The following is a 25,354-nucleotide window of genomic DNA, read 5'->3' as shown; positions in this document are numbered from 1 at the left end:
TTGTAAATCTTGTTTGCACCATCTCCTGTACCTCTACATCGTTTTCATAAGATGAAGACCCATAGCTTCTCTGCTTTCCAATTTTGTCCCTCTAGAACTGAACCACAATTCTTTGTTTGCTTTTTTGAGAAGTAAACCTTTTCCAGTGAGCCTTGTCCAGGTGACAGCAAACATTTAGGGGGCGATTCTCCGATATGGAGGCCAGGTGTTCGTACCATCGCGTTTCACGACGGCGCGAACAGGGCCAGTGTACGACTTATTCTGGCCCCCACAGGGGGCCAGCACAGTGCTGGATCAGTTCACACCGCTCCAGCCTCCTTACGCGCCAACCTGCGCATGCGCGGGGGACTTCTTCCGCGCACCGGCCTCAACCCAATATGGGGTCGGTGTTCAGGCGTCGGCCGCACCAGGAATTAGGCCCGGGGGGAGAGGCTGGTCCGCCAATTGGTGGGCCCCAATCGCGGGCCAGACCCCATCGGAGGTCCCCCCCCCCCGGTGAAGGAGCCCCCTCCCCCCCCACAGGCTGCCCCCCCGACCGTTCCCGCAGGGTTCCCGCCGGCAGCGACCGGGGTGAACGGTGCCGGTGGGACTCTGTCGTATTGGCGCGGCTGCTTGGCTCATCCGGGCTGGAGAATCGGCGGCCCTGCGCAAATGGCGTTGATTCTCCGCACCTCAGAGAATCGCGCGCCGGCATCTGGCCGTTGTGGCGCGTTGCGACGATTCTCCGGCCCGGCACGGGGCTCGGAGAATCGTCCCTTTAATATTTGACTCATGAGGGCTTGGCTATTTAGCACAGTGTTCTGCAAACTTTTTTAAAGAAAAAAATGAATAAGACCCCCCAAACATGTAAACAAAAAGAATAAAATAAATGAAAAAAATGAATAAAACCCTCCCGAACTTGTAAAAAAAATAAAATGAATAAAATAAATGAAAAAAATAAAAATTAAATTAATAAAATAAATGAATAAATGAATAAAAACCACTACAGAACTTGTAAAACAAAAAAGCTGCAACCGTTTAAAAAAATAGCGGCCGCACTGCGCATGCGTGCCCGATCATCGTGCGCGCACGTGCAATGCGGCCGAATTGTTTTTTAACATGTTCTTGGCCGCTTGCAGTCGGCGTTATGAAAAGCTGGTTGCTGCGTGGGGATTTGCGCAATCGGGAGCGCCGCGGACAACGGCTCTGCGACCCTCCCAACACCCGTCCACGACCCACCCGCAGGTCACGCCCCCAACTTTGAAGAACACTGGTTTAGCAGAATAAGCAGTGACCATGAAAGCGAGGCAGTGAGTCACTATTCTTCAGTAAAACTAAGTTTGATTGGAACATAAATTTCACAAATGATTTGTTTTATGGGATCATGTTAAACTGAGATCCCCCTTTGCTCCACTGGTTCATGCAGATATCAAAGCTTTCATACTCCGAGAGAGCAGGCAAAGGCTAGAGGCTGCTTCCTCTATAATAATGACAGGTATGGGGATCGTTGCTCGAAATTATGAAGGTGTTTGATGATTAAGGTAGAACTTACATTTGTATGGAGGTCTTGTCGTGAGTGGGTGGCATCCTGCCTCTGAGCGAGAATCATAGAATTTACAGTGCAGAAGGAGGCCATTCAGCCCATCGAGTCTGCACCGGTCCTTTGGAAAGCCTACACCTCCACCCTATCCCCGTAACCTAGTGACCTCACTTCACTTTTCTGGGCACTAAGGGTAATTTAGCATGGCCAATCCACCTAACCCACACATCTTTGGACTGTGGGAGAAAATGTGAGCACCCGGAGACACAGGGATAACGTGCAGACTCTGCACAGACAGTGATCCAAGCCCGGAATCGAACATGGGACCCTGGAGCTGTAAAGCAACAGTGCTAACCACTGTGCTATTGTGTTGTCCCCTGGTTTCAAGAAGCTCTGGGTTCAAGTCTCACTTCGGGGCGGAGGGCACATGAGGTAGGCGGAAGGGGGGTGGGGGGGGGGGGGGGGTGGAAGGGGATGGGCCCGAGGTCATGCTGAAAACGAAAGTAAATGGTAAAGACACACCTATGGCTGCGCACTCGGACCATATTGGAGCTTATAACAAAGGCAGATCTGCTGGCTGGGGTGGGAGGTGGAATCAGGGCCACAGCGGGAAGGGAGACAATTGCCTATAAATATATGTGAGGATTTCTGCTTCCCCTTTGTCTTCTTTTCCTTTTTTGTTTTTTGTTTTGCAATTTTAATTTTTCCCTTTTTTGTGCGGATATGCAGCACGTAATTTAACTTATGAACTGACGTGCGAAACATAAAATGAGAAAACAAATAAAAACATTTATAAAAAAAGTTCCACTCCAGGACTTGATGGCCAAGGAATTGAGGCCATGCAGACAGAAGTGTCAACCTGCAAATCCTTCCAAATGTGCCAATGGCTGGCAGGAAGAGTGGAAGAGACATCCTGTGGAGCCACTCCCCTCAAGCTCTAAGCCTCTGGTGACAGGCCAGCGACCTATTCTGGGAATTACTAGCGACAGATGCAAGTCTGTTGTAGTGCACCATTGGGTATGGGGGAAAAATTGGAAAATTACATTTATATAGTGTCTTTCATGGCCTCAGGATGTCCCAAAGTGTATTCTCGCCAGCTGAAGCACCTTTTAAAACATTTTATGTATCCAATTCTTTTTTTCCAATGAAGGGACAATTTACCATGGCCAATCCACCTACCCCGCACATCTTTTGGGTTATGCGGGTGAGACCCACGCAGATACAGGGAGAATGTGCAAACTCCGTATGGACAGTGACTCAGAGCCGGAATTAAACCCAGGTCCTCAGCGCCGTGAGGCAGCAGTGCTAACCACTGCGCCACCATGCTGCCCCTCAGCTGAAGCACCTTTGAACTGTAGCCACTCTTGTAACCTAGGGAACCGTGGCAGCCAGTTTGTTTACTGCAAGCTCCCATGAACAGCAATGTGATTGGTGAGCACATAATCGATTTTAGCGATGTGGATTTGTTAGTTGTGATGATACAGCAGCTCAGAAGCTGTTTTTTTCAGCAGTGGATGGTCCACCTGACCACGTCACAAAGCCTCTCCATCATCTGCAAGGCGCGGGTCAGGAATGTGATGGACAACTTCCCAATCTCCTGCATAGATGCAGCTGTAGCGACGCTCAGGAAGCGCACCACTGTCTGAGGCAAAACAGCCTATTTGACCAGCAGCCCATCCATCACATTAAATATTCACTGTCTCCACCACTGGTGCACTCTAACTGCTGCCTGTGCTTTCTGCACTTTACACTGCTGCAACTCGCCAAGGTCTCTTTGTCAACACCTTCCTAATGCGCAACTTCTAATTGCTAAAAGGACAAAGCTAGAAGGAGCAAGGAAAAAAACATCAGGTTCCCCACCAGGCCAAAATCCTGAAATTCATAATAATAATAATCATCGCTTATTGTCACAAGTAGGCTTCAATGAATTTGCTGTAAAAAGCCCCTAGTCAAATTCTCTGACTGACAGCACTGTTGGATAACCTTCACCACACACAGTGCAGTGGTTCAAGTGTATAATTAGATTTTGGTCTTACTCGCGATTCCCACTGTAAGATATTTAAAAAAAATCTAAGCTGCATGTTCCTCATGACTTTAATGTCCGTTTGCAAAAAAGGCGGTAGAAATTCCCTCAAAAAACAGTAAATGCAAACTCAGTTAACAACTTTAAACCTGAGTTTGATAGATCCACCTACCCTGCACATATTTGGGTTGTGGGGGTGAGACCCATGCATACAGGGGTGAATGTGCAAACTCCACATGGACAGAGCTAGGATTAAACCCGGGTCCTCGGCCCCCTGAGGCAGCAGTGCTAACCACTGAGCCACAGTGCTGCCCAATGCTCCTGTGCTTTGAGCAAATTCCGTTTTAACTCCTACGATCTTTCTCTGCTCTTTTTTAAAAAAAAATGTTTTATTACAAATATGTATCAAAACAGGTTTCAGTGAATAAACACCCCAGCAAACATACATCCCAACAATCAACTATACAGTCTGGGGCAGCACGGTGGCACAGTGGTTAGCATTGCTGCCTACGGCGCTGAGGACCCGGGTTCAAATCCCGGCCCTGGGTCACTTGTCCGTGTGGAGTTTGCACATTCTCCCCGTGTCTGCGTGGGTTTCACCCCTACAACCCAAAGATATGTAGGATAGGTGGATTGGCCACGCTAAATTGACCCTTAATTGGAAAAAATAATTGGGTTCTCTAAATTTATTTTAAAAAAACTATACAGTCTGTACAGATTTTTCCCCTTTTCCCCAGTGACGAACAGCCCCTCAAACACGGTCACAAACATCCCCCACCTTTCCTCAAACCCCCCTGAAGAGCCCCTTAACTCATACTTTATCTTCTCTAACCGCAGAAAGTCATACAGGTCACCCAGCCATGCCGCTACTCTTGGTGGCGATGCCCACCGACACTCCAGCAAAATTCAACGAATCTCTGTGCAATCAGAGAGGCGAAGGCCACAACATCGGCCTTCCTCCTCTCCATGAGCTCCGGTTTCTCTGAAACCCCAAATATCGCCACCAAAGAGTCCGGGTCCACCTCCTCCTCCACTATCCTGGATAAGACCGTGAACACTCCAGCTCAGAATCTTCCCAATTTTTTGACACTCCAAAACATGTGCACGCGATTCGCTGGCCCCCGCCCACACCTCTCACACTCATCTGCTACCCCCTGAAAGAACCCACTCATTCTCGCCTGAGTCATATGCACCCTGTGCACCACCTTAAACTGTATCAGGCTCATCCTTGCACAAGAGGTCCCGTTTACCTACACAGTGCCTCACTCCATACTCCCCAATTGATCTCCATTCCCAACTCCGTTTCCCATTTCTCTTTGATCTTCACCACCCGCTCGCCTCCCTGCTCCCCCAGCCACTTGTATATATCCCTAATTCTTCCCTCCCATTCCACATCTGAAAGCAGCAGTCGCTCCAGCAGGGTGTATCCCGGCAACCTATGGAACCCGCCTCCATACCTTTCACACCTGCAGATACCTGAACTCACTCCCTTTTGACATCTCTACCCTCTCCCTTAGCTCCTCCAGACTGGCGAACCCTTCCTCCAAATACAGATCCCTCACCTTGACCAGCCCCACTTTTCTCCACCTCTTGTATACAGTATCCATTCCCCCCCCCGGCTCAAACCCATGAATCTTTCTCTGCTTCTTCCTGTCCATCAGTATTTGCCTATTGATTTTCTACTCTGTGATCCATATTTCCTCCCCAAAAAACTGAAGACGCTGTCAGATAGAGCGTGTATTTCTGATTTATAGCTGCTGCAATGCCATGGCAGGAATAATTGAAAACTTTCTACAGAATGCCACTTTAATGAGATTCTCCATTCAGCAAAATGTACCAGCTTCTGTAGGCTTCCAGTGCCTGGTCCATAGAGGGCTGGTGTGTCCTGAAATGAAGCCATCTGTGGTGTGGACACAGTGAGAGAGGAGGATTCAGGCTGATTGCTGCTTGAATTGTGTTGGGACTTTGCGTCCTGCTATTCATTAAGAAAGTTCAGTGTAAGTCAGTACACTTGACTCCCAAATAACTCTCATAAAGTCCTAAAGTAATATTTTCTTTCATTTTAAATTCCGTACAATTGCAAGTTACCTGTGGAACTGTAATAACGGTTGTATTGTATGTAACAACAGCAAGTACTGTAATGTACTGCAATCAAAATGGTCCTGTAATACAGTCTTGTATTACACATGGCAATACCAAGTGCTGGAATATAACACTGCACTTTAAAATATTTACTAATGGGATATGAGTGTTGCTGGCAAGGCCGGCCTTTATTTTCCGAATGGGCCTGGCTAGTGATGCTCAACAACAACTTATATTAATCTTGTGCCTTTACCCGAACAAAATATCCCAAGGCTCTTTAAATGAGCACCCCAAGTTACAAGACAGATTAGGACAAACGAGGTCAAAGATCTCAATGGTTTATTTCTGCAGCTATTTCTTCTGAGCCATGTTTGTGGTGTTAGGAGTGATGACCTAATGCAGGTTTGAGGAGGATTTTTAAAGGGTTGGAGTGAGCCGCAGAAAGCATGTCCGAGGTGATTAACATTGTTGGGGGAATAGAGGAAGGGCATACAGAGGAGTCTAGAGAAAGAGGATTCAAGTTACTCACAGGGATGTAGGGCAATACCAAGGGCTATTTTGAGAATTGCAGGCAGAGATGAACACTCCCACCCCCATGGTTGCAAGAATTATCAGAGACATTCTGCTTTGAGCCTTCAGAGCTTTAAGCAATAGATGGAAGCGCCCTATTTCTTCCCTTATCACTGGCCATAATGGATGTTTTTAATTTCAAGTTGACATTCAGGCTCCTTTTCACATATCATGGAGTTCTGACCTTCATTTGTCATTGCTCTGATTTTTATTTTTTCTTTCTGAAAAGGCAGTGTATAAAATTCTGGAAGCTCTTTGTATCATGTCCTAGCTGGTTAACCATTACAGCTCTGCCCCTATAGCAACCCCCTCCCAGTGCTCACCTTGCACCCACCACTCCTGTCATCTCCTTTCTGTCATGTTACAAACAAACACAGAGTAGCAGGCAATGCTGTTAATGGTGAGTAAGAAATGAAATATGTCGCAGGGGGCTCCGGTCATACGCTATTTAATTTATTTGCTTGCTGGCTTTTCAGAATTAGTTAATAAGTTCAGGCCGTGTTTCTGGAGATCTATGAAGTGCAAAGAGATGAGGGGAAAATGTGACGTGAAGGGTGGGGGTTGGGAGGGGGTGGAGTACAGTGGATATCTGGTCACTTGCAGATCTGAGGGGAAGATGCTCATTGCTGAGACTGTGGTGCAGTTCCTGTGCCAATCAGTGACCCCTGCTGGAAGGTATGTTTTTTGGCGATGGTTGTGATTCCGTTCTCCCATTTTATTTCCTAACTCAGATCGCCTGCTGGCAGTCAATGGGTTTGATTCTCCGCCGTCGGAGTGCTCCATTTTGCTGGCAGCCCGGGGGTTTCCCGACAGTGTAGGGTTGCCCCACAATGGGAAACCCCATTGACCAGCTGCCGAAATGGAGCATCCCGCTGCTGTGCTGAACCATAAATCTGGCGCGGCGGGACGGAGAATTCAGCTCAATGTTCTTCCTTCATCGAAAGATCTTGGGTTGGATTCTCCGATTCTGGGGCTATGTATATATATATTATTTTATATATTATTATTATAATAAAATTATTATATATTATTATCGGGCAGCACGGTGGCGCAGTGGTTAGCATTGCTGCCTCACGGCGCCAAGGTCCCAGGTTCGCTCCTGGCTCTGGGTCACTGTCTGTGTGGAGTTTGCATAATCTCCCCGTGTCTGCGTGGGGTTTGCCCTCGCAACCACGAGATGTGCAGGGTAGGTGGATTGGCCACGCAAAATTTCCCCTTGATTGGAAAAAGAATTGGGTACTCTAAATCTATTTTTAAAAATTATATATTATTATGTATCCACGCCGGTGTGGGAACGGTGGCATTTTATGCCAGAAAACCTGGCGCAGAAAGGCCACCGATTCCTCGTTTTGCTGGGGGCTAGCAGGACAGCATCGTAGAGTACCTGGCTCTATCTGCCAATACGCCCCGGAGAATTGCCGGGTCCGTGGCCATGCATGCGCACGACACGGCACACAAAATAGTCTCCCCCTCCAGCTGGCTCGCGCGCCGCAAATCACCTGCCCACAGTGCCCCAGCCCTGAATAATGTCCTCCCTGCCCATCGATCAGCCCTCCCCGACTGTGGCAGCGCTGGACTGAATCCACAGCTGCCACACCGAGCGCCCGACGGGTGAGACCCTGGGAGATCCACGCCATTGGGAACTCAGCCGGTCGGGGGCGGAGCATCAGGGGTCGGGCCTCAGGCAATGTCCGGAGCGTCGCAAAATCAGCGCCACCAGCGATTTCGTCGGAAACCTGGATTCTCCGGCAGGTCGCTGAACACGATTTTGACGTCGCCCCGACCGGCAAATCCAGCCCCTTCACATCTTTCGTACTCTCAGAATGTCCCAAAGTGTTTCACATCCAATGGGATTCTTAATAAAGTGTCTTTAGGGTCTTGGTTTACCATCTCATCTAAAAGACAGCACAGCTGAGAATGCAGCCCTCTCTCAGTACTGCACTGGCTGGAAAAGCGTAGATTCTTTCCTCAGGTTTCTGGTGTGGAGACTTGAACCTAAAATCTATAAATTTAGAGTACACAATTCACTTTTTCCAATTAAGGGGCAATTCAGCGTGGCCAATCCACCTAACTGCACATCTTTGGGTTGTGGGGGTGAAACCCACACAAACACGGGGAGAATGTGCAAACTCCACATGGACAGTGACCCAGAGACGGGATCAAACCTGGGACCTCGGCACCGTGAGGCTGCAGTGCTAACCATTGCGCCACCGTGCTGCCCTCACCTAAAATCTTTCAGCTCAGAGGAACAGGCGATACCCTTTGAACTACATTTGATATTGATAGGCCTATAGTTCGAAACGTACCTTCCAAATTCCTGGAAGGATTCCTGTTCCCATATTCTAACTGCAAGCCTGAATGTTCCAGGCGAAAGCCTACACTTCATAACCCTGTGTGGGGCGGTGGAATCAGGAGCTGGCACTTGTGCACCAGCTCCCTTTTGCCGAAAGGGGAGATTTGTGTATTATCATTGAGTTATTTGGGGCCATAGGCACCTCACTGAAACTATGGAAAAATCCAGAACGCCGTAAACCCCAACAACCTGCCCGTTGGATTTTTCTTCTTTTTTTAAATAAAATTTAGAGTATCCAATTTTTTTCCAATTAAGGGGCAATTTAGCGTGGCCAATCCACCTACGCTGCACATCTTTTGGGTTGTGGGGGTAAAACCCACGCAAACACGGGGAGAATGTGCAAACTCCTCATGGACAGTCACCCAGAGCTGGGATTGAACCTGGGACATCAACGCCGTGAGGCAGCAGGGCTAACCCACTGTGCCACCATGCTGCCCCTTGGATTTTTCTTCTTGATGGTAGACATGGCTCCTCCTCGCTGTCACGGTATATCTATTTTTGTACCCATGTTAGCACAGAAATCCATTTGACTCATAATGAATGTTCTGTGTCGGATGCCTTGGCGTGAGGCTTGGCTCAGTGGCAGCATTCTGCTGACACAATGCTGTGCGTTTGCAGTCTTGCTCCAGTGCCCTGAGCACAGGATCCAGACGGGCACTCCCGATGTTGCACTGATCGTTCAGACGGGATGTTCAACTGATGCCCCATCTGCCCTTTCAGGCGAACACAAAAGATCTGTGGCCAGTATCTTGAAGCAGGGGTAGCAGCCTTCCTGATAACGTTGATCTCTCAACCCTCATCCTTTATCCGAGAGATGAGTTGTTATATTGGTGTGGGGGAGGGGGTATGTTGTATGTGTGTGAGAGGGGTGGTGGATGGGTGGGTGTTCATGTCCCTTTAAGAGCTCTCATCCTTGTAGTTATGTGACTTGTAGGCTTTAATCAACTCTGTAATTACAGCCGGCCCTGCAGTATAGTAATTAATGGTATTGTCCGAGTACAGCTGTTGCTTTCAGTGAAGCTGTTTTAACAGTGTTATTCTGGAGCTGCTGTTACTCCATGATCCAGGTGCAGTAATAGCAGACTGATCCGGGGCTGCGCGCTTTGTGAGGGATTTCATTATCATTTAATTTGGGACTTGATTGAACGTGGGCGAGAAAAAGGGAGCCTCTGCAATAAATACCCTGTTGATTAGATGGATATTCCCATTCCTTTATTAGCTGGCCCAATGCTTCCCCACAAAATATGCTGTCCTAACAAGTACTCTTACTGTGGGTCCAAGTTGACCCTAAACTGAGTTTGTAATCCCATATCCCCATCATCACCAAGGTCACCTACTTCTATCTCGGTGGTTTAAGCCCTTGCCTTTGCCCAGCGTCTGTTGGAACCCTCAATTTACTGTTATCTTTAAACCTGACTAATTCAGTGCTGTCCAGCCAGGCCTCCTACCTTATTGCACCTAACTCACACCACCCACCACCTTCTGCACTCACTGACCCAATGTGAGGGTGGCATGGTAGCACAGTGGTTAACACTTTTGCTTCACAGCACCAGGGTCCCAGGTTCGATTCCTGGCTTGGGTCACTGTCTGTGTGGAGTCTGCAGGCTCTCCCCGTGTCTGTGTGGGTTTCCTCCGGGTGCTCCAGTTTCCTCCCACAAGTCCCGAACGACGTGCTTGTTCAGTGAATTGGACATTCTGAATTCTCCCTCTGTGTACCAGAACAAGCGCCGGAATGTGGTGACTAGTGGATTTACGCAGTAATTGCAGTGCTAATGTAAGCCTACTTAACATAGAACAGTACAGCACAGAACAGGCCCTTCGGCCCTCAATGTTGTGCCGAGCCATGATCACCCTACTCAAACCCACGTATCCACCCTATATCCATAACCCAACAACCCCCCCCTTAACCTTACTTTTATTAGGACCCTACGGGCAATTTAGCATGGCCAATCCACCTAACCCGCACATCTTTGGACTGTGGGAGGAAACCGGAGCACCCGGAGGAAACCCACGCACACAGGGGGAGGACGTGCAGACTCCACACAGACAGTGACCCAGCCGGGAATCGAACCTGGGACCCTGGAGCTGTGAAGCATTTATGGAGCTGTGAAGCATTTGTGAAGTACTTGTGACAATAATTTTTTAAAAATAAATCTGGAGTACCCAATTCATTATTTCCACCTACCCTGCACATCTTTAGTTGTGGGGGTGAAACCCACGCAAACACAGGGAGAATGTGCAAACTCCACACGGACAGTGACCTGGGGCCGGAATCGAACCTGGGACCTCGGCGCCGTGAGGCGGCAGTGCTAACCACTGCACCGTCATGCTGTCCCTACTTGTGACAATAATAAAGATTATATCAACACCAAGTTCGGCAACACTTTGATCTGCAATTCTCCTTGTGTCCCCGCCCTCTTTCTGTGACTTACTAGCAGCCCACAATCCTCTGAGATCTCTGTACTCCTGCAGTTCCAGCCCGCAATGGGTCCCTCATGTTATTTGCTCCACCATTGGCAGCTATGTCAAAGCTTGGAAATACCCCACCCCCCGAACCTCTCTGCCTCACTACCTCCCTCTCCTCTTGTCAAATGCTGAAACCTACTCTTGGAATAAGACTTTGTTGCCTGTTTGAATGTCTCTTTCTGTGGTTTACTGCAGGTTTTGTTTGTTAATCACTCCCTTGAAGCAACGTTGGGTGTTTGACTATGTTAAGAGCACTGGACAATTGCAAAAGTTTGTTGCCATGAGTGGTTGAGATGCAGCAATGCAATGGAACCGTTTGTTGAGAATAGAAATTCAGCTCAGGCAATCAGCTCACTAGTCCATCCCTCGGTGCGCCATATCTTCCTGCTCAGTGCTGACCCCTCCTGGGGGCAGTGGTAGGGTGGCCTCAGTGGCCCCCACTCTGTGCTGTGCAAGGCAAAGACCTGCCATGTTTCTGCACGATTGCTGTCCAGTTCTCCCTGCTGGGTTGTCATGGGCTGGTTTTCAAGAAGCAGCTAGATACAGCACTTGATGTGAAGGGGATCAAAGGATATGGGGTGAGGGGAGGCAGGAGCAGGCTATTGCGTTGGATGATCAGCCATGACCATAATGAATAGCAGAGCAGGCTCGAAGGGCTGAATGGCTTGCTTCTGCTCCTATTTTCCTATGTTTCCATAATTTTCACACAACTTCAGCACCGCAGCATTGAGATCAAATGCCCAAACATCAGCACCAGGAAAGGCTCTGCAATTTTGCCGAAGGTGGCCTCCTAATAGTCTGTCTCTGGATTCATTGTCCAGCTAAGGAGACCAGGTGGGCTTCAGGTGCTGCTGGCCCAGTCACCAGTGCCACTGAGAGTGGTGGGACCTGTTGAGGCAGTTAAATAGGAATAACAGATATAAACAATATCAAACAATATATAATAAAGTTATGATAGTCAAAGACAAAAGGCCCCTCTGATTGGAGGGAAAGCAGGTGGCTGATTGGTGCTCCATAAAATCCCTGCAGTTCAAAAGGAGACCATTTGGCTCATCAAGTTTGCACAGACCCTCCAAAAGAGCAAGCGTTCTAGGCCCACTGCCCTATCCCAGTAACCCTGCGCATTGATCAATGGCCAATCCACCTAGTCTGCACATCTTTGGATACCAATTCAGCATGGCCAATCCACCTAACTGTGCTGTGGAGGCTGCTTTTCCTGGTTGTGGCCTCCTGAGGTAGCCTACTACACCCCAGCAGAGAGGTTGTCTCTATTTAGCTGACATTGCCAGAGTGATGGTGGTGGTGGGGAGGGGGTTGTTAGAGAGAGCTGGATGTCAGTCTGTGGAGTAGGTTGCCAGTCTTATACCTCCTGCCCATCAGTGGGGGGGACTCCCCCAGAGGCAGGACTGTCTCAGAAACTGTCCCGTCATGGTCCCTGCTGTTCAACCAGCCCTTCCATCACCTCGATGCTAATAAAATTTAGGCCCATCTGTGTGGTCAGCTGATGAGGACACAATATTCAAGACAAAGGTCAATAGATTTCAAAGTAATAAAGTCATTAGGGTAAAGCACAGGAACATAGAACATAGAATTTACAGTGCAGAAGGAGGCCATTTGGCCCATCGAGTCTGCACCGGCCCTTGGAAAGAGCATCCCACTTAAGCCCCACACCTCCACCCTATCCCCGTAACCCTAGTAACCCCACTTAACCTTATAGACACTAAGGGTAATTTATCATGGCCAATCACATCTTTGGACTGTGGGAGGAAACCAGAGCACTCAGAGGAAACCCACGCACACACGGGGAGAACGTGCAGACTCCACACAGACAGTGACCCAAGCTGGGAATTGACCCTGGGACCCTAGCGCTGTGAAGCAACCACTGTGCTACTGTGCTGCCCCTTCCTGTGAGTTCACAGGAAGATAGAATTGAGGGAGAAGATCAACCATGATCTTGTGGAATGGCAAATAGGTTCGAGGGGCTGGATGATGTATTCCAGCTCCTATTTCTTATGTTCTAATTAGTGCTTGACTATGATGTCCCCCATTGTGAAATAGGCTGCTGACACTCACTGTCTGGATTTATAAATGAAAAATAAGAGCAATGTCTGGGTGCCAGATTCTGGGGAAACATCACACTTACAGAGGAGGAAGCAATGGGGAAAAAGACCATTTAATCTCACTGCTACAATATCACGTAACATATAATTTGGCTACCTTGTGCCTATGAGTTTATCGATAGTTGCAGGAATTTGATCCATTGGAATTCTATGTCATAGGATTGAATGGGAAGGGGATTCACCCTGATTCTTTACCTGGGATGGAATTGGGATTTCTTCCTGCACATAGCTGAAACGCAACTCTGTTCCTGTCCCACAGTTGCTTCCCGACCTGTTGCGTTTTCCCAACACTTTCTGTTTTTATTTAAGATGGGAAAGGATTGGTCCATTGAAATTCTGATTGGGAAGGTTTGCTCCCTCGTGAAATGCTGATTTTGGACCTGGGATCTGTTGGTATGGAATTGATCAGCAATCACCCGCCGAAACGGTGATGGGAAAACGCCAGAGCAACTCTGTTACTTTGCAGCACTGAGTGTGACTAGCGGCTTTAGTTCATTCGGGATACTCCTGGCTACAAATGGTGCAGATATAAATCCCAGAGCCCAATGAGGAGGAAATCGGAGCATCCGGAGGAAACCCACGCAGACACGGGGAGAACGTGCAGACTCCGCACAGACAGTGACCCAAGATCGGAACTGAACCCAGCTCTCAGGCGCTGTGAGGTCTCAGAGCTAACCACTGTGCCACCGTCCTGTGTCTTCAATCTATTTCCCTTTCCTCGTCTCTCCATCCTGATCTGCCTTGTCCCTGCTTCTTTCACCATTGGTTTAGCTCACAAGGCTAAATCGCTTGCTTTTAAAGCAGACCAAGCCGGCCAGCAGCATGGTTTGATTCCCATACCAGCCTCCCCGGACAGGCGCCGGAATGTGGCGACTAGGGGCTTTTCACAGTAACTTCATTGAAACCTACTCGTGACAATAAGCGATTTTCATTTCATTTCATTGATTTAAAGTGATCCACATCAGCAGCAAAATGCACACAGTAACTCCTATTGAATGGTTGCTCATACCTCACACTCGTTCTCACTCCTTCTCTACTGTACTCTACTCTCTCTCTCCTCCTGACTCCCTTTCTCGTCCCTCCATCTCACTCTCTTCCCTCTCCTCCCACTGTCCCTCTCCCTTCCCGTCTCTCACCCCCTCTCTCTCCCCATCCCCTCCCTCTGGCCCCCGCTCTGCCCTGCCTCTGTCTCTCACCCAGTGTCTCCTTTTGCTCTCCACCTCCCCACAAACATAGCCCCCACCTCCTGGTCTTCAGTAGCTCCTTCACGACAATAGTTTTCGATCTATCTTGCCAGAGAGCTTACCGCCAGGTAGTCAATCCAATATAGAGAGTGGAATCTGGGGATAGGTGGTTTGAGAGGTAGGGAGGGAGATGAATGAAGTAGCGCAGAGTGGCATTCTGCTCTATACTCTGGTATCTGATGAAAGGGGTGGGTGGGGATGTGGGAGAGGGGGGGGGGGGGAAATCACCATCTCTGATACACAAAAGCACACCAGTTGGCAGCAGCAATTGGTGCAATTACCATTGAGACACTTACTCCCAGTTAATTTCTATTGTTGAGTAATGAAAGGGAGCAGTAGCAGGGGAACCCTGGGCTGAGAATAGCAGGAGCAGTTTTAGCAGCAGGCAGCTTGTTGTTTGCTTGACTGGAGTTGCTGCATTCAGCAATCACTGCCGTGCCGTCGGCCTTGTGACCAGATTTAATTAGAACAAATTGCTCTTTTTTTTGTATTCCTTCCCTTTCCCTCTTCTTAGAGGGCAGTAATTACACTCAAATGTGTCTGACATCACAACTGGCCTCTGAAAAGGGGAAGCTGTGGTTTAAATACTCTGCAGGTCCCCATCCTCCTTTTCCCATTTTGTCTCGCCCTTTTAAATATAATCAGAGGGTCGCCGGAGCTGTGATCATGGGGAAGGAAGGGGGAGCCGTGTCCCAATTATAGCCAGCACCCTCCCTGGTTTGGCTGGAGGGGTTTCTCTGAGAGGCGAGTGCACCGTGCATGTCTTCATCCTCAGCTACGTGTGAGATGGCGGGGATCAGCGACAGTCCTGCTTCTCGGTGACATTCTCACCAACTCTGACTGGACAGCAGAAATGGGCGTCTGTGAACCGGGAGAGTTAGGGGTGGGGAATCAGGAGGGGATGCCATGAATTGAGAACCAAGTCCCATTCGCCCCCGCGTTCTTCCTGACCTTCACCGGCTCCCTGTGTGGCCGTGCCTTGATTTTAAATTTCCCATCAATCCTCACAGCATGACTCTCTCTGTAATTTCCTCCATCCCTTTCTTTTAAAAAAAATTTAGACTATCAATTAATTTTGTTCCCAATTAAGGGGCAATTTAGCGTGGCCAATCCACCTACCTGCACATCTTTGGGTTGTGGGGGTGAAACTCATGCAAACTCCACATGGACAGTGACTCAAAGCCGGGATCGAACCCGGACTCTTGGCGCCTTGAGGTAGCAATGCTAATCACTGCGCCACCCTGCTATGTCCCCCCCCCCCCCCCATCCCTTTCTAATCCTCTGAGCTTCCTGCACTCCTCCCATTCTGGCCTCTTGTTCATCCCCTGATTTATTGCACTATGCGGTTCTTGTTTCAGTTGCCTCGCCCTAAACGCTGGATTTTCCTCCACGACCCTCTCAGTCTGTCTTTCTTCCTTTAATATGTGTCTCAGACCCCACTTCTTTGACCAAGCTTTCGGCTGCCTGTCTCAATTCAGCTGAGTGACCGATAGTGGTCCTGTGAAACGCTGCTATATAAATGCAAGTTGATATTATTTATACAACAACTGCTTCAACACCCAGGGTTTCGAGAAGCATGCTGGCATATCTTTCTATAGAGTGACCGAGTGCCAGAGAATCTGAGAAGGAATATGAAAAGTCAAAATATTTTGGTCAGTGATTGGTCAGATGTCAACAAGAGGTGGGTGCTGGAAGTTACAGAGAAAGAGTCGTGTGTGAACAAGAATGCATAGCTTAAAGTTAGGAAGTGTAAAAGGACACGTGCACAGTCACAGATACAGGCTGCAAAACACACATTCACACACACATTAAACAGGGTCAGACATAACAACAAACCGGGACACAATCACAGAATACACCAAGGGAAACACAGGACAAGAAAGAAACTTGCTGGTCCACATTTATACAGTGTCACACAGAGAGATAGAGAAACACATGAGGACACAGAGTCTCAGACATACTGGGAGGGACGGACAGATACACACGAGCACAGGATCACACAGAGCCACACTGATAGTGCTGCCTTCAGTTCTGTTTGTCCCCCAGCTGTTTGCACTAATTGTCTGGAGATACCAGCAGGGGGCACTATCTACTCTCGTTTCATCAGATCCTTCGGAGCCTCTGGAAGGGGAAGCTTGGCTGATGACTGCTGGCTCATGCTGTCAGTGGGCAGTGCCGCAGCTGTTAGTGCAATGGTGATGACATGAGTTTAACCTCTTTCAAACTGAAGGATGTTGGCAGAGCAAATCCACAAACTAGCTGTTGCTGAGTGACATGGTGGCACAATGCTTAAGCACTGCTATCTCACAGCGCCAGGGACCCAGGTTTGAGTCTGACCTTGTGTGATTGTGTGGACTTTGTACATTTCCCCCATGTCTCCGTGGGTTTCCTCCGGGTGCTCTGGATTTCCACCACATACCCAAAGATGTGCAGGTTAGGTAGATTGGCCATGATCAACTGCACCTTAGTGTCCAGGAATGGGCATAGTGGGAGCGGACCTGTGTAGGGTGCACTCTCGGAGGTCGGTGCAGACTCAATGGGCTGAATGGCTTCCTTCTGCACTGTTGGGATTCTGTGATACATTTTAAGACACATTTCTAAATAATTTTCTCCTCTCACTTCTTGAAACTGTGATGACATGAGATCAAGGCCTTTAGCTGTGCCATCTTGTGCAATGGGCAATCCCAAACTCTCAGGACTTGTATGGAAGTACATTGACACTGACTGCCAGGACCCACCTTACCCAATTCTCCCAGTTCAGCGTGGTACTGGCGGAGAAGGCATTATTCTGGTCTTTCAGATGAGATGTTGAGGTGAGGATTCTTAGTAAAAGTTTCAATAGCACCATTTATAAATGTAGAGTACCTAATTCTTTTTATTCAATTAATGAAAGATTTAGCGTGGCCCATCCACCTATCCTGTACATCTTTGGGTTGTGGGGGCAAGACCCACGCAGACATGGGGAGAATGCGTAAATTCCACACGGACAGTGACCCAGGGCCGGGATTGAACCTGGGTCCTCAGCTCCGCAGTCCCACTTCTATCCACTGCGTCACATGCCGCCCCTATCACTGCCCAAAGTCAACTGACTTTTGTTGTGAGGGTGGTGTAGGGGTGAGGTTGGTATGGGGCTGAGGGTGGGGGTGAGTATGAGGGCGGTGTGGGGGTCAGGGTGGGGGTGAGTATGGAAGTGGTGTGAGGGTCAGGGTGGGGGTGAGTTGGGGATGATGTTGGGGGTGGTTGACACACGTATCACAGGGAACCGCAACTAAGCGGGGTCTCGTTTCCTTACCCACGTCCGATCTCCACCCCAACGACTTCCCTTTCCCCTGGGCTGCCGACCATGTCCAGGGCCCTCTGCTCAGCCATAGTGAGAGTCTGCAGGTCAGGCGTGCCCCTCCAGTTTTCGCCCGCTCCCGGCAGTTATGGGCAACCTTCTCCTGGGGAGGGGAACGGAATCAGAAAGTAACAGTGTTAGGCCGTCCGACACATGCAACTCAGTGGGTGGGTAGCTGGTGGCTTCAGTGGGCAGAGCACCTGGCCATGGCGGCTAGTGTAGGTGCTGGCATGTGTTGCAGGGTGGGGGTTTGCCCACCCTCCGGGTATGTGGGATGGGGTTAGTGCCAGGGGCACCATGGTGCTGACTCATTCTGGCCACCCTGAGGAGGTTGTGCAGTTTCTTCCGGCACTGCAGGCCGGTCTGGACGGTGTTGCTGGGAGCATTGACTGCGCCCAGGTACGGCAAAAGGCAGGACCCATTCCGATTGGAATTGATTTTATTCCATGTGGCGCGGTGCTAGCCCCTCAACAGTTGCTAAATCAGCCCAGGTGCGGCACCAGTTTTACTGTTGTGGAAGTCAACGATCCTGCCCCAGGGTCAGCACTGGGGGCTGGATTCTCCGACACCGAAATTGCGTTCGGCGACCAGCCGGAGAATCCAAGTTCCTGACCAAATCTGGGGTGGCACCGCTTTCGCGATGCTCCGTCCCCTCCAAAGGGGCATACCTAGGAGTACGCCACGCCATGTATCGACACCCTCAGGACATTGCCTGAGGCCCGCTCCCCCGATGCTCCGCCCCCAACCGGCCGAGTTCCTGGACGGCGTGGGACACGTGTGGTCTCACCGTCGGGATCTCGGCGTGGCGGCTGCGGACTCAGTCCAGCGCCGCCACAGTCAGGGGAGGGCCGATCCATGGGCACTGTGGGGGTGTGGTTCGGGGCGCGTGAGCCGGCCGAAGGGGGGGGGGGAACTATTTCACGGGCTGGGTCCGCGAAAGGCTGCCGCCATGTAGCACAGCGCAGCCGCTGCCGTGCGCATGCGTGGCCACGGGCCTGGCAATTCTCTGGGCCACATCGGCAGCTAGAGCTGGGTGATCTCCGCTGCTGTCCTGCTAGCCCCCAGGAAAACGGGGAATCGGTGGCCGTTTTGCGCCGGTGTTTCTGGCATAAAACACCGCCGTTCCCACACCAGTGTGGGGACATAGCCCCAGAATCAGAGAACCCAGCCCTTAGTTTCAGGAACAGAGAATCCAGCCACGTGTATCTCAACTTTCCTGAGGCATTTGATACACAGATGTCAGCAATAAAGACCATGAGGTAAGAGGACAATAGCAGCAACTTGGGGGGGGAAAGGGCGCAGCTCTCAAATTTGGAGAATGCAGTGAACTTGGAAGTGTAATGAATGGTGAGTAATTGGGCATACACAGAAGAAAGAAACAGTTCAGACCAGTATTCTTATTTCCCTGTTTTATTGTCTCTCCTTCTGGATGGACCTGCTGGTGGATTGGAGGGACACATGTTAGGTGAAATTCAAAGCAGAAAAGTGAGGTGATTTATCTTTTACGGAAGGATGAGGAGGGACACCATAAATTGAACAGTCCAATTTAAAGTGGGTGCTCGAACATAGAGACTTGGGTGGGGGGATTCTCTATCCCGCCGTGCCCGTTTTCCGGTGCGGCGCGTCCCCGCCAGCAGCGGGATTCTCTGTTCCAGCAGCCAGCCAATGGGGTTTCCCATTGTGGGCACCCCCACGCCGTCGGGAAATCTGCGGGCACAAGTACGCTGCCGGTGAAATGGAGGAACCCGCTGACAGAAAATCCAACCCAGAGTGTTTGTGCTTCCCCCCCCAAGTTGCTGCTATTGTCCTCTTACCTCATGGTCTTTATTGCTGACATCTGTGTATCAAATGCCTCAGGAAAGTTGAGATACACGTGGCTGGATTCTCTGTTCCTGAAACTAAGGGCTGGGTTCTCTGATTCTGGGGCTATGTCCCCACACTGGTGTGGGAACGGCGGTGTTTTATGCCAGAAACACCGGCGCAAAACGGCCACCGATTCCCCGTTTTCCTGGGGGCTAGCAGGACAGCAGCGGAGAATACCACAAACCCAGAATATTTTTGATGGTGGTGGGATAGATTAACAAAACAGTTAATGAAGTATTAGGGATCCTGGGTTTTCGAGAATAGCTTAGAGGACATAAACAACAGGAAATGATGCTAACTCTATTTAAAACACTTGTCCAGCCCCAGCTGGAGTTGCGCATCCAATTCTACGCACCGCACTTTAGGAAGTGCAGGAAGGTTTTGGAAAGGAAACAGCCGAGTCTTTACTGGAATATTTCCGGGGATGAGGGATTCCAGTTAAGGGACAAGATGAGGGAAGCTTGGGTTATTATTCTCCGTCCAGCAGAGAAGGTCAAGAGGATGTTTGATAAAGGTGTTGAAAAGTGAAGTGTTTAGATCGAGTAATTGAAACTTTCAAATGAAATGTTGATGGCCACATGGCAGAGATTTAAGGAGATTGGCATAAGAACCAGGGTAAAGGGGTTCAGAACCTTAAAATTAGAGTAAGTCCACTCATAAGATTAGAGTAAGACCACTCAGAATGGACTTCTTGCTGTGGGGATTGTGGACGGAAAGTTTAAAAATGGGGATTGGGTAGATTTCTGTTGGTGAAACATATTCAGGGTTATGTGTGTCATTAGAGTTATGTTACAGGTCAATCATGATCAAACTCAACAGTTGTGTAAGCTTGAGGGGCTTGCATGGCCATCAGCTATGAAGTGTGAAATTTGGCTTTTTTGTTCTTTCGTGGGGTGTGGACATTGTTGGCACTTGTTGCCCATCCTTCATTGCTCCTGAACTGATTGGTGTGCTGAACCGTTTCAGAGAACCGTTAAAAGTCAACCACATTGCTGTGATGTCTGGAGTCATGAGTAGGCCAGGTAAGGATGGCAGCTTTCCCTTCAGTTGAGGATAGTTGTCATGGTCACCATTACTGAGACGATCGTCATACGCCAGATTTATCAATTGAATTCAAATGTCACAAATCCCTGTCCTCAGAACATTACCCTGAACCTCAGGATTGCCAGCCCAGTGGCACTACCACTTCACCACCATCTTCCCCGATTACTATATGTGATGGAAATCGTTTTGTGAGAGCAGGAGATCAAACAATCATCTAGTGTATCATGTACATCACAGCCTAACTTCACCTGTTGTCTGTGCTAAAAGTGATGTCATTTGCGGCTTTCCTAGAATCAGAGCCCATGCAGGAATGTTACCAAGTGCCCTTGTCTTTAGGATCAGCTGCCGGAAGGGACCTAACCACCCATGATTTTGCTTTGTTTAATTTTTAGGAATTCTTGACTGAGGGATTTGGGCCAAATCATGACTGAAATCCCAGAGGGGAAGATTTCTTCCATGATGAAGCGACCAGCGCCAGGGACTGCAGCCAAGAGTATCCGAAATATCCACCAACACCAGCATCGAAAGCCTAGCAGATAGGCCGGCAAAGACAGTCCATGGTCACTAAACACAAAGGATGAAAATTAACTCCCTGATCAAACACATTGGGGTAAACACACAGGAAGCACAAGATAACTACCGCTTTTTAAATTTGCTCTTGATATATTTTTATTCCCTCCTTCTTAGGATATGAGTAATGTTAACAAAGCCAATTTATTGTCTGTGCCAAGTGACCTTGTTAGCATTATGATCCAGCCATTTAAAAAAATAATTTTTTTTTTGAGTACCCAATTACTTTTTTTTACCCCCAATTAAAGGAAAATTAGCTTGGCCAATCCACCTACCCTGTACATCTCTGGGTTGTGGGGGCGAGACCCACGCAAACACGGGGAGAATGTGCAAACTCCACACAGACAGTGACCCAGAGCAGGGTTCGAACCTGGCACCTCGGTGTCGTGAGGCAGCAGTGCTAACCACTACGCCACAATGCTGCCCATTATGATCCAGCCATGCAGCATGCGACTGCAGTAACATGTAGGTCAGTTTGAACTGGGGTGATGGATTCCCCTCCTTCAAGAACGTGTGGTGAATCGGTTGGGTTTTTCTAACAGTCCAGCAGATTTCACAGTCAGGGTCCAGATCCAGATCAGCAGTTGATTGAATTTCCATTTCACAGTGCACCATGGTGGGATTCAACTCCATGACCATTCTAGCCCAACCAATCAGTAGCCATATCAACTCTACACAGATACACAAAACAAATTTCAAAATCAACTTATATTTACCATAACATTTTGAACAGTTGAAGATATTGAAGAAGATTGCAAACACCATAAAAATCAAAATAAAAACGAAACTAAGCTAAAGGTTAAGATGTTTTTTACAGAGTGGCTAATGCTTGGGATTGAACCCTGGGTCGGGTCATGGAGACAAGGTGCGTGGGTCATTGGAGAGACAGTTGCCGGGTGACGTAGGCAGACTCCAAAATCACTGAGTAAGGATGAACTAAAGGCTAATTATCTCACATAGCTGTTGGCCTAGAAATTGTTCTCATAGGGCAGCACGGTGGCACAGTGGTTAGCATTGTTGCCTATGGCGCTGAGGACCCGGGTTTGAATCCCGGCCCTGGGTCACTGTCGTGTGGAGTTTGCACATTCTCCCTGTGTCTGCGTGGGTTTCGCCCCCACAACCCAAAAGATGTGCAGGATAGGTGGATTCGCCACACTAAATTGCCCCTTAATTGGAAAACATAATTGGGTACGCTAAATTTATTTAAAAAAAATATCCAGGTCCGAAATGGATGTTTATTATTTTTTAAAAAATAAATTGTTCTCATTGAGACATTTAGGCTGGGTTCTCTGAATGGGTCAGTTCTTCGTACGGGAATATCACAGCTGTGGTCTATACAAATCTCACCGATACAAATGTTGTCAACTTCTGTCTCAATCCCTCACTCTCACAGGGAGATATCTGTACACTGACCGGTGTCTCTCAGTGCCTCACTCTCACAGGGAGATATCTGTACACTGACCGGTGTCTGTCAGTCCCTCACTCTCACAGGGAGATATCTGTACACTGACTGGTGTCTCTCAGTCCCTCTCTCTCACAGGGAGATATCTGTATACTAACCGGTGTCTCTCAGTGCCTCACTCTCACAGGGAGCTATCTGTACACTGACCAGAGTCTCTCAATCCCTCACTCTCACAGGGAGATATATGTACACTGACCGGTGTCTCTCCGTCCCTCACTCACACAGGGAGATATCTGTACACTGACCGGTGTCTGTCAGTCCCTCACTCTCACAGGGAGATATCTGTACACTGAACGGTGTCTCTAAGTCCCTCACTCTCACAGGGAGATATCTGTACACTGACCGGTGTCTCTCAGTCCCTCACTCTCACAGGGAGATATCTGTACACTGACTGGTGTCTCTCAGTGCCTCACTCTCACAGGGAGATATCTGTACACTGACCGGTGTCTGTCAGTCCCTCACTCTCACAGGGAGATATCTGTACACTAACCGGTGTCTCTCAGTCCCTCACTCTCACAGGGAGATATCTGTACACTGACCGGTGTCTGTCAGTCCCTCACTCTCACAGGGAGATATCTGTACACTGACTGGTGTCTCTCAGTGCCTCACCCTCACAGGGAGATATCGGTACACTAACCAGTGTCTCTCAGTCCCTCAGTCTCACAGGGAGATATCTGTACACTGACTGGTATCTCTCAGTCCCTCACTCTCACAGGGAGATATCTGTACACTGACCGGTGTCTCTCAGTCCCTCACTCTCACAGGGAGATATCTGTACACTGACCGGTGTCTCTCAGTCCCTCACTCTCACAGGGAGATATCTGTACACTGACCGGTGTCTCTCAGTCCCTCACTCTCACAGGGAGATATCTGTACACTGACCGGTGTCTGTCAGTCCTTCACTCTCACAGGGAGATATCTGTACGCTGACCGGTGTCTCTCCGTCCCTCACTCTCACAGGGAGATATCTGTACACTGACCGGTGTCTCTCAGTGCCTCACTCTCACAGGGAGATATCTGTACACTGACCGGTATCTCTCAGTCCCTCACTCTCACAGGGAGATATCTGAACACTGACCGGTGTCTCACAGTGCCTCACTCTCACAGCGAGATATCTGTACACTGACCGGTGTCTCTAAGTCCCTCACTCTCACAGGTAGATATCTGTACACTGACCGGTGTCTCTCAGTCCCTCACTCTCACAGGGAGATATCTGTACACTGACCGGTGTCTCTCAAACTCCTCTCTCTCACAGGGAGATATCTGTACACTGACCGGTGTCTCTCAGTCCCTCACTCTCACAGGGAGATATCTGTACACTGACTGGTATCTCTCAGTGCCTCACTCTCACTGGGAGATATCTGTACACTGACCGGTGTCTCTCAGTCCCTCTCTCTCAGAGGGAGATATCTGTACACTGACCGGTGTCTCTCAGTGCCTCACTCTCACAGGGAGATATCTGTACACTGACCGGTGTCTCTCAGTCCCTCACTCTCACAGGGAGATATCTGTACACTGACCGGTGTCTCTCATTCCCTCACTCTCACAGGGCGATATCTGTACACTGACCGGTGTCTCTCAGTCCCTCACTCTCACAGGGAGATATCTGTACATTGACCGGTGTCTGTCAGTCCCTCACTCTCACAGGGAGATATCTGTACACTGACCGGTGTCTCTCAGACTCCTCTCTCTCACGGAGATATCTGTACACTGACCGGTGTCTCTCAGTCCCTCACTCTCACAGGGAGATATCTGTACATTGACCGGTGTCTCTCAGTCCCTCAGTCTCACAGGGAGATATCTGTACACTGACTGGTATCTCTCAGTCCCTCACTCTCACAGGGAGATATCTGTACACTGACCGGTGTCTCTCAGTCCCTCACTCTCACAGGGAGATATCTGTACACTGACCGGTGTCTCACAGTGCCTCACTCTCACAGGGGGATATCTGTACACTGACCGGTGTCTCTCAGTCCCTCACTCTCACAGGGAGATATCTGTACACTGACCGGTATCTCTCAGTCCCTCACTCTCACAGGGAGATATCTGTACACTGACCGGTATCTCTCAGTCCCTCACTCTCACAGGGAGATATCTGAACACTGACCGGTGTCTCACAGTGCCTCACTCTCACAGCGAGATATCTGTACACTGACCGGTGTCTCTAAGTCCCTCACTCTCACAGGGAGATATCTGTACACTGACTGGTATCTCTCAGTCCCTCACTCTCACAGGGAGATATCTGTACACTGACCGGTGTCTCTCAGTGCCTCACTCTCACAGGGAGATATCTGTACACTGACCGGTGTCTCTCAGTCCCTCACTCTCACAGGGAGATATCTGTACACTGACCGGTGTCTCTCCGTCCCTCACTCTCACAGGGAGATATCTGTACACTGACCGGTGTCTGTCAGTCCCTCACTCTCACAGGGAGATATCTGTACACTGACCGGTGTCTCTCATTCCCTCACTCTCACAGGGAGATATCTGTACACTGACTGGTGTCTCTCAGTCCCTCACTCTCACAGGGAGATATCTGTACACTGACCGGTGACTCACAGTGCCTCACTCTCACAGGGAGATATCTGTACACTGACCGGTGTCTCTCAGTCCCTCACTCTCAGAGGGAGATATCTGTACACTGACCGGTGTCTCTCAGTCCCTCACTCTCACAGGGAGATATCTGTACACTGACCGGTGT

The 25,354-nt window shown here is 49.2% G+C and overlaps 1 long non-coding RNA gene across 1 annotated transcript in view; it reads left to right on the top strand.

Moving 5' to 3' along the window:
- LOC119966522 overlaps nucleotides 1-22,296 on the top strand; it is a 93,810-nt gene extending 71,514 nt beyond the window's left edge. The window contains exon 3 of the long non-coding RNA XR_005460784.1: nucleotides 21,014-22,296. This is a non-coding gene — a long non-coding RNA (uncharacterized LOC119966522). The remainder of the gene's footprint in view (nucleotides 1-21,013) is intronic.
- The last annotated feature ends 3,058 nt before the right edge of the window (nucleotides 22,297-25,354 follow it).

The sequence above is a fragment of the Scyliorhinus canicula genome, chromosome 1, assembly GCF_902713615.1.
Source record: "Scyliorhinus canicula chromosome 1, sScyCan1.1, whole genome shotgun sequence".
In the NCBI taxonomy this organism is placed as follows: Eukaryota; Metazoa; Chordata; class Chondrichthyes; order Carcharhiniformes; family Scyliorhinidae; genus Scyliorhinus; species Scyliorhinus canicula.
The sequence above is the reverse complement of the archived record's forward strand: the minus strand, read 5'-3'. Positions and strand labels throughout refer to the sequence as shown.